We start from the raw sequence: 8,848 nt of genomic DNA on the forward strand, positions 1-8,848 counted from the left end.
AGATGTCGAGGTGGTAATTAGAGTTAAAAGACACACGCGTCCACTTGATGATATTCAAGAGCATGGGCGTGGCGGGTTGTTTCGGAACGCGGATCCAACGATGTTACAGTTGCTGCTCAGCTGTAAATTTGAACTAATCATGAGTTAAGCATTTGCCTTCGTGGTGCTACACGTCTGACAGGTTTACCCAAACGAGATATAGCAAACTCTGAAACGCGTCTCGAGAGCTATCGCGACTTTGACATGTGTAAAAAGAACTCATTCATTCTATTCATTCTATATTTTGTATTACTTATTGCGTTCTCTTTAATCAGAAACGTACTTTAAACAATGTGAAATTATTATCTTATAATAAAAAAAAGATATCTTATAATTTTTATTATCTAGCGATTGGCCGATTCGGAAAATTTAAATCATGTTTATATTCGGGACAAGTCAGCAGCTGATCCTTACTATTGATGACTCGGAGAGTTTGCTGCTTCACGATCCCTCAATCGTTTTTTTTCAATAATGAAATTCCACGGTGACGTTATCGTGTAGGAAATGAGTTACGTGACCGTCATACGTTCCGAACAGGCTCGCAAGATGTCGAACGTCCTTTCGAGGTTGTCATTGCCCATTGTGAGTTGTACATATGTACGTGAATTGGTGGGAAGAAGATTCGTGACGGAATCTATCCTGTCTGTCATTGTTTCGCTCGTTGTTCGGTAAAACAATGACAGGGGGATGGCTTCCATTTACACGACGACTCTCACAAGACTTTTCAACTGACGCGAGCTTTTTTTTAATATATTTCTATGCAGCTTGAGATGAATATTCTTTGTGTAGTATAAGAGTAATGCATTTGACTTACAAGGTACAACACGCATAAATAATCATTGTGCCATATACATAACGAATGGAAAACTAAATTGTTATAACGAATGAGCAGTTTTACTTTCGTTAAGCTGCAGAGTTTCATGTAGAAATGAGATTGGAAGTTTTTTTCAAAGTCATTCATCCAGAATAGTCGCGCGCGTTCTACATGATTGATTCTAAATTGATTCGCTGATTGGCCTGATGTATTTAAAAATGATAGTCAGCCGTGCACGTCTTCCTTTTTTGATACGGTTTGGTGCACGATGCCGATTGAGATTAGAATCCCAGTGGTACGGTTGATTGAATATCATGTAGGCGGACATATGAAACGATAGCGTACAAAGGAGTATAGCTAACAATAAGTTACATGAGCAAGAACGGTAGATTAATGAAAATGTAAAAGCTGTAGGACTATTTCGTTATAAATGTATAATTAAATAATTTGATAAAGATCTCTCTGGTAAAGATTCAGGCTGTATGATATAATTATTGTTAATTATAAAGTTTTATAAATATTCATATATCCGCGCTATTTCAAGACTGACGCAAAATAAGGATGATGATGCAAGAGAAGTACGAGAAAGATATTTCAGCGGGATGACACCTGCATATTTTTTATATCACTGGACTGGCGAGATAAACGCACGCACGTCGAACCCTTTGCGACCGGAGTGGGGTATAAAGTATCCCCCGCAGGATCGTAAAACATGTGATATCATCTTCGTGGCCAACCGCCAGTTGGAGGCTTTGTCTCCTCGCGAGTCGCGTCGTGGCATTGTCTTCCCCGTCCGTTCTTTATGGGCCCCGAATCTTCCAGCGCGCGCCAATAGCGCAAGAAATCGAAGGGCGGCCGCATATATCTTTTTTTACTCGCGAAATCGTCCGAGGTTTTGAATCGAAAGGTTAGGTATCCTTCACTTTTGTTATTTTTGCCTCCTATGTATTTTAGGATCTATATTTGATCATAAAAAAATTTCTTTTTTTAATTTTTAGTTCATCAAAAATGAGCTTATATAGTTTATTGATATACATATGTAAATTATAACTAACTTTGCATGTAGAAAATTAAATATAACGTTATTAGACAATCCATTGAAGAAAATAACGAGTACGTTTACCACCTTGGCAATTCACTATTAGGTGATATTAAATACAATTTTGGAACTTTTTGAAAGCGAACAAAACTTGTGCGACTTATGTCTTAATATTGATGGAATATTAATAATTTTCCAAAATTATCATTAAGGCAATACGTTTGTCGCAAGCATTTTGTTATTGAATCGTCTTTCTCATATACTAGGAAATACGATCTTTCATCGGTAAGAGACTTCAGGGTGATGTGGCGCGTATCGCGCGATGATATCGCGGAAATTCGCATTGCATGCGGAAATTATGCGCGTTCTCGAAAGAGCGGCGCCGGTGCAGCGTATACCTGGTCTCGATCCGCGGCGCATTTGAAAGTTAAATTCCCACCTTGGGAATTCAACATCGCGACGTGGCGCGGCAGCGTCGTGCTCACCGAGGGCGCGTTTGCACGTACACGCTTGTGCGCGCGTACGTCCGCGCGCGCGCGCGCGCGCGCGTGTGTCCACGTGTTGCATTCAGATGCGTCCGCCGTGTCCGTCGCGCGGCCCTTCGCTTCGGCGCGCTTCCATCAATCCGCCTTGACATGCAAATAATTCGTAGAAAAAATCGTCCGGGCATGCGGCAGCGACGTTACAATTAATCACGCGGACCGTGGCCGCGACACCGCGTCCGGCTACCGGAGTTACAATTTGTTATGGCTGACAGGCTCGAACTACGGTTCGGGCGCGTTGACAATGCGTGCGCTCCCTTTTTTTCCCCTACACTTCGTCGTCCACGTTGCCGCCGTCGTATCTCGACGCTGCCCCGGGAATGTCGACTGTTGGGTTGATCTTTGAACATCTCGCGAGCCTTGAAAAAAATCCGATCCGGAATTCTCTTCGGAAATATCTTCTGTGTGAGAAGCCAATTTTATCAATCTGAAATTGAAAATTTTTGAAATAACTTGTTGACAATTCATGGTACGTGATACGTTTGATATTTTATTTGATTATTTTAGCACAATGTACACATCTTATTGTGTATATTTTTGAAAATACGTTCACTGCGCGTTCACTCACACGTTATATGCGCAATGGAAATTTTATCGCCGTTCATTTACATCGCACGTGCAGTCTCCTGGTCGAGTTCTTGTAGCGCGCAAGATGCGAGGGCGAACTGCTGGTGCATACATGTGCATCGACGTGCATCCTACGGATACGCAATGTTGACCCGGACATGAATCCGACTACCTATCACAGACTACGGTGCGTGGGTGCATATCGCAACTTCGAATACCTTACGTAAAAAGCTAAAAATAAGTTTGCTTTATAGAACCGGTACGTTTGAATATTAAGGACAAAAATTAAATTCTATCTGTAATAATACTCTCTAATGCATTTTTAAAATACAAGATAGAACTTTTTTTTTTAGATTAAAACGCGCGCGCTCATATTTTTTCCACATATATCAGCCATAATATTTTAGGACCTCGATATTTCTCTCGAATGTTATCGCGTGGAAAATTCAGTTTTGAAATATCCAGCCTTTTCGTTCTAGAACGTACAGGTCCATTAATCAGCGCCACGGTCAGTCGCAATAAGTTAAATATTGATTCAACCCCCCGCATATACGGCCTCGTCCGCCATGAATATGTTGCGTGTGCTGCGGAGCGCGCCGATCAAGATTAATGCATCTATATGCGCCGATAGCGCGATCGGCGCCTTAATGCATCGCACGCTGTGCGTGAATGCACACGGGGATGAAGATAAATATTTGTACTGACGAGTCAAAACTCTCGCGGGCAACCGCAATCAGACGTCTATTAGTTTGCGATGACTCTGAGCGACCGGCGCGGTTACTCTCTCCTCTCTATCTATCGCTATTTCGAGACCGCATATTCTTCGTCTTCCTTTCTCTCTTTCTCTTCCTCGTTTCAGACGTATAGTGAGGCCTGCGAGGGGATAGGCATTCTATTCAAATGTAAATCAATGTCATCTAGCGAAGATCGAATATCCCGACGTTTCACGATCGACACTTTTTCTACTGCCGGAGAGCATTCGTCGCGATAGATAAAAGCAACGTGGTAATATTCTTTTTAACTCTTCTCGCCGATTGCATTAAAAGTGCATCGTTATCGCGAATTCGTTAGCGTCACAAGTATAAAATAAGAATTTAATTTTACTTAAATATTTCAATTTACGTACATAGGTATATTAAAATAAGTTAGAATTTAGTCAGTAAAAAAATTGTTATTAGAATTAGAATCCAAATAGACTGGAATTTAATTTGTAATATATATTTCTTTATCATCATCGACCAAAACCTTATACGATGTGAGTGTCTTTCGACTTAAGATGCATCACGGTGTTGATTCGAATCGATTAAAGACTCAAATAAAGGAGCCACCCCAATCTCTTCTTCCCACGGCTGGCATAATACTGATAGATGGACCGTTGCCTTCTCGCTGCGCGAAGGGGAGAACATCTAACGCTCGAATTTATCAAAATCATTTTGATACCTACTCGGCGCAGCATGACGTCACGTGTCACGGTGCTCCGGCTGATCCGTCATTACGGAATTTGCATACACCGATCAGTCAATGGTGGAGATTCTGGTTTCTCTCTTTTTTTTGAGAGGGGATTTGCATATTCGCGTCTCTTTCGATTGGTGACTACTACTAGTTGCTAGGGTTGCCAGAAGGAAAAGATTAACAATGGCGCGAATCCATTATGGTTTTCAGCATAAAGTCGGTAGATGGATCATCGTCTATCTTGCTTTTCTTATTAAAATTAAAGTGGTAACGGAATAGTATAGAAAACATACTTTTGCAACGGACAAGAGAAAGTAATTACGGGCTGGCTGTGCGAGTGCAATTTATCTTTTAACTTATTGCGCTTTTATGGCGTATCAGCGATGCGCACGTTTACATCCAAAAAACGCTCCGTTACGAGAACATTAACGGGCGTGTAAAATGATCTCCAGTCCTCTCTCTCTTTCTCTCTCTTCTCGATCCATATCGTGGTATGCAGCGTCAGCGACCACTGCGAATTTCTCGATTAATCCACCTCGAAATCGATAGCGCTTCTTGCGGTTGCCAGCGTCAGGGACGATCATAATTTCAAGCCCACTTTTGTAATCACATATCGTGTTTATTTATTTTTAATTTCGTCTATTTAAATTATATACAAAATTTTCTTGATCAAGTAATACCAGAGTCAATAATCGTCTAAATTATTTGATTTTTCAGTTAATATTCTTATTTTTAATAATCTTATGAAAACTAATAATTTTAATACAGAAAAATGTGAAGAAAATGTGTCGCAAGATTTTTTGTTAAAAAAATGCATTTTTTTTTAAATGATCTGAAGGTTATTGACATAAAAACGATATCTGTGTGCAGTCTTGCCTGCGTAAGAGTAGAATGCGTCCCTGAACACAGTTTGCAACTTCGATGTCCGCCGGTGGTCTTTACGATCGCCGGCGGTGGCGTTCGTTCCCATGTAATCGTGATGTCACGTTATCAGATGAGGCACGAGACAAGATGATCGGAGAAAAAGTTCGCGCGCGAATGTCCGCAGCTTGCGCGGTAAGCAGACCGGAGCGGTTTCGTTGAAAAATAACTTGACCTCAAACTGTTCAGCCTCGTCTTGTTCTCGGTGCACAAAGTGGCAGCCCGCGAGACAGTAGAAAAGCGTTTGCTGAAGGGCCATTTTTATTGTTACAGTTATTTTCTGTCTGTCTTCTTTGTTCGTCACCGTCTTCTTTCTTCTTCGAAGACATTTTATTGTTCTTCTTGCGCGACGATGTGACATCGTTGTTGTTAGACTTTTTGCAAAGTCGCACGTTGCGCACGAAATCGCGATCTTTTAGCGAGAATTTTAGGTAGGAAAGGCGTTAAATCTCGTAACCTTTCTTCTGCTTCACGGAATCTTAACGATCAACATTCGCCGAATCGTCGTGATAACTCGTAAGAGGGATTGCCGGAAATAAACAAAGCTCTCGGTTTTTTTGTTGCGCGAAAAACCGTGCCCGACGATACTTCCCGTCGCGTGGGTCTGTTGCATACGACGCCCTGCGAGAACCGAGTGTATTCACACGGGCGGACTTGTACTACGTGGCGCGAATGAATGAAATCGCGTAAATATTTATGGAACGTTAGGGGCACGAGACGTGGGAAGTCGCGGGCGGATGCACGCGCGCGTATTGCTCCTTTTGTCACCCGTTTATGACGCGATTACAACAGTGTCGACGGTCGCGACCGAAGCTGGCGGCTTAGATTTGAGAGAAAGAAAAAGAGAGGGGCCGCCGATTGTCGGTGGAATGATGAATCATATAGGGAGGGAAGTTGCAATTCCGATACGATCGTGACATGCTTACCCGCGCAGGTTTCTTTTCCCGACTTCACTCCTATCTTCGGCATTTAACCGTGGAGGCTTTTATCTGTTGTATTATAGAAAAATTGATTGAGTCGTTTTGTAATTTTATTCGCAATCTAGTGCCGTTATCTATTATCTTTGTTCCCTTGGAATAATATCGCAGTTTTATTTATATGAGAACAGCTTCTTTTTACTTGATGAAAAAAGGATTCTTCCTGTAGGAGAAAAAAAAATATTTGTGCTATAAGAGATTAATTCACTACTATGACATCGCGCTTCTAAGCTCCGATGCGCGCTTCTCGTACCTGTTTGGTATCAGCATTAAGAAATCTCGTTTTGATTATGCACGGGGTATGAGATTACTCGCGGTTGTCTGTCAAAAGACAGGGAGCCCATTTAAAATCGCTCGAGAAACAGCGCGAGTCCTGAGCGTCTCGTGACGGCCGCGAGGCACGCCGTGAGATATTACGGGATAGATCATCTCCCCGGGCACGCCGTCATTATTTCTGCTGACCTCTGCACCTGAACGCGATCCTTTCTGCATGAGCAAAGTACGTAATTTACGGGTCTCGCGTTTCTCGAACCACCGAGGGATTTACTGCGTTGGGCACCCGAGGTCACCCTAGCGGGGGTCCCCCCAAAGGGATAATCTTTCTCTCTCTCTTTTTCCCTCTCTCTTTCCGTTGTGCACAGCTCTTCTGTTTTTTTAAAAAAACATCTTTCGTAATATCAAAATTCGCGTATGCATTAAATGAGCAAAACGAAATCTGAGAAAGACGATATCTTAAATGAGAAAAAATGGAGTATTTTTTAGAAATTCAGATTTTGGTTCAGACTATTAAGAAATAAAGATTATTTTTGCAGAAATTCAACTTTAGAGATCTGAATATGAAACATAAGTAAATACTTAATGGAACTATGTTTAATAAATTCTTGTTTATTAAATAATAATATTATTAACTTATTAAAAATTTAATTATTGAGATTTATATATTTTATTATTTATTATTACAACAATATTCATTAGATATAAACTGTTGAAATCTATCTTTTTTTTTGTAATTTTCATATTTTTTTAAATGACCGAGATCAAGTCCATAAATGGAAAGTATGATCGAAAGGGGCAGCATATAAGCGGCGTCACGTTCGCGGATTATTTTCATGGAGATTATCACCTGCGCCAGGAAATTACTCGCACAAATTATCGGGATATTACCGCTATCCCGACTGTAATTGGTGTACCGAGAAGGTTGCGTATTTTCCACATTGGTTTCTCTGTACGGATTTTAGCAAATTGCTCGTCATTTTTGGCTCCGGTTTAAATTCTCGCAATTCATGAGCAGAAAATACTCTTTTTTTTTTTAGAGTCTGCAAAACTTATATACATATATACTAATATACAAATTAAAGTGATTTATATTATTCTTTAGAAGCTAAGCAAGAAAAAATTGAATATTTAGCTAAACTCTTGCTTCTCTTTCTTTCTCTTTCTAATACGAGAAAAATCAAAGGTGTTTCTTAGGTACTTTCGATTTTTCTTTTCTCACAAAACGTCTGAACGATTAACTTATTAAACGCGTAAATGTTCATATCCCTCTAACTTGCGATCATTAAATCCCGGGATACGGCACGTTTCTGTCGATTGATCATTAAAGCGCGATAGATCGCGATGCACGCGAGTCCCTTCGTGACTCCGTCCGAGGCTGCGGTCTTGCCAGCATGCCCACTATATAATCATCCGCGAAGATCACCGGGGTCGAGAAGCATAACGCGAGAATGCTGTAGGAGTGCGCTCGCCTGGAAAGGGGTTGGGTCTCCGGGTGCATCTTCTGGGGCCCCACTCCGTGGGCGATGTCAGTACAGGACAGAGGCACCGAGAGGGACGAAGGGGGCTTGACTCGGCTGGCAGGTGGCCTCGTCTCACGAGGCCCCCGTCCGCGGTCCAGCCAGGATGAGAGTCTCGACGGACACGCGCGCGCCACGAGATGGAAACGTAGATTGCGGGGCCCGTTCTCCTTGCTCTCTCTCCTCTTCCTCATTGCCATCTTCGTCCCCGAGCAGCACGCCGCGGCCGGGGCCCTGTACAGTGTACACCTTCTTCTTCTTCGTGAACCAGGATTTTTCTCGTCGGTCGTCTCCTCTGTTCGCTGCCTCTTCCTCGGCGCTTCTGTTAATCTCACTGTATCTTCTCACGAGTCCCATGGTAGAGAGCAGATATTTATTAAGACTTGTATTACAAATCGGGAGAGGTAGAGTATCAATGAATTTATACGCTGGTTCATGAGACGTGATAACATCGCCGTTTTTGAGGATTACATGCGTGGCAAATCGTGATAAAATCCGAATCGGCCGTACAAGCCTTATGCCAGGTACCTTCGACCGGTTTACTTATTATATGACTTGTATTACACGATATTACGTGATATTACACGATATTATCTTACCTTCGATTAAAATTTCATCGGAAAAATACGCGAATCTTGATTCAACTTGGCTGGTAAGTTCTATTCCTATATATTCTTACGGAACAACCGTAACAAAACATCGAA

The 8,848-nt window shown here is 41.8% G+C and overlaps 1 long non-coding RNA gene across 1 annotated transcript in view; it reads right to left on the minus strand.

Moving 5' to 3' along the window:
- Nucleotides 1-2,734: 2,734 nt before the first annotated feature.
- LOC139812788 (uncharacterized) overlaps nucleotides 2,735-8,848 on the minus strand; it is a 66,659-nt gene continuing 60,545 nt past the window's right edge. Inside the window, exon 3 of the long non-coding RNA XR_011731939.1 lies at nucleotides 2,735-2,861. This is a non-coding gene — a long non-coding RNA (uncharacterized lncRNA). The remainder of the gene's footprint in view (nucleotides 2,862-8,848) is intronic.

This window comes from Temnothorax longispinosus, chromosome 5 (genome assembly GCF_030848805.1).
Source record: "Temnothorax longispinosus isolate EJ_2023e chromosome 5, Tlon_JGU_v1, whole genome shotgun sequence".
Taxonomy (NCBI): Eukaryota; Metazoa; Arthropoda; class Insecta; order Hymenoptera; family Formicidae; genus Temnothorax; species Temnothorax longispinosus.